We start from the raw sequence: 1,478 nt of genomic DNA, 5'->3' as shown, positions 1-1,478 counted from the left end.
TCGCGAGCCCAGGGGCAAGGTGGCGGCTGGGGACAGGCCCCGGGGTGGGGAGCGGGCGCGGGGCGGCGCCGGCCCGGCCTGGTTAACCGGGAAATGATGGAGTCGCGCCCCGCCCCCGCACTCGCGGCATAATTGTTTTCCCTCGCCCGTCCCCATCTGTCCCTCTCCGCCCGTGTGTGTTTTGGCCTTTGTCTCGCTGCCCTGTACTGACACCCTCTTTCAAAGACCACTTCTGTCGCCCTCCGCCGATCTCTTCTGCCCCATTAACCCATCGGCACGAGGCTCCGGCAACAAAGCCCTGAAACGGCACCGGCGCGCGAGCCCCTCCATTGTGCGCCGCTGACCCTGCGGCCGCGGCCCGCTCAGCCCGGCCCGGCGGCCCGACGGCGCGCGGCGGAATCGGCCTTGATGAGAAGCAGAGGAAGTCGTCGTGTCCGAGCCGATTCCGCCCTCAGTAGAGCGGGGACTAGGGCCCACGCTGCCCTTGGCAGGGCCGCAGCGCAGCTGCCGCCGCGGGAACGGCCGCCCACCCGGCGGGGGCGGGAGCTAATCCGCCCTCAGTCGTCCCCCCCCCCCCCCGGCCCTCCCCCCCCCCCGCGTCCCCGCCTGGACGTGAAACTGGCAAGCAGAGAGAAAACGCGGCTGGGAGGAGAGAAGCAGGCCGTCCCGAGGCCCGATAAACAAAGACCAGTAACCTGTTCCTAGGCCAGGGCCGTCTCTCCTCCTGACTCCATTTTCCTCCCGGAGAGGGAACCCCCGGCCCACCGTCCTGGGAGCGCACCCACTCTTCTGGGGGTGCTGGCTGCGGGGAGCAGACCTTCGGAGCCAGGCCTACCGCAAATGCCTTCCTGCGCACAGTCCCCAGCCCAGGAGGAGGGCCCACCCAGGGGCCAGCTCCCCAGGTGGCATCTGAATTTGTCCTGTGCCAGCTAGGGTTCAGGGAGGCCAAGCCACTCCTGTGAGGAGCCAGGCTGCCCTCAGAAATGCTGCCCATGCTTCTGTGTGCTGCTCCCCGCCACTGGGACTTGCTCGCAGCTCTCAGATGGCGGCTGGGACAGGTAACTGTGGAGGCCAGGCCCCTCCTGCTTGCGTTCTGCAGCTATGGTCTGTCCTCACTCTTCTGGGACGGTCCTCTCCCAGGAACACGGTATTCTGACCTGTGTGGCAGGAAGAAGGTGGCCTATTGCTAAAGAGTTGTCCACACAGGCCACCGGAGGGTCACCTCTCTCCAACATGGGAATTGCAGTGACAGCAGGGGGCAGGGGCCTGCCAGTGCTAAGATGCCCACACACGCACACTGATGATCAGTGTGGCCCTGACGCCAGTCTCCTGAAAAGCTCCCCTCTTTTTAAATTTTTTTTTTAAATTTTTAATGTTTATTTATTTTTGAGAGGGAGAGAGTGCCAGCCGGGGAGGGGCAGAGAGAGAGGGAGACACAGAATCCGAAGCAGGGTCCAGGCTCTGAGCTGTCAGCGCAG

The sequence above is a fragment of the Leopardus geoffroyi genome, chromosome E3 (genome assembly GCF_018350155.1).
Source record: "Leopardus geoffroyi isolate Oge1 chromosome E3, O.geoffroyi_Oge1_pat1.0, whole genome shotgun sequence".
NCBI classification, from domain to species: domain Eukaryota; kingdom Metazoa; phylum Chordata; class Mammalia; order Carnivora; family Felidae; genus Leopardus; species Leopardus geoffroyi.
Note: the sequence above shows the minus strand (reverse complement) of the source record.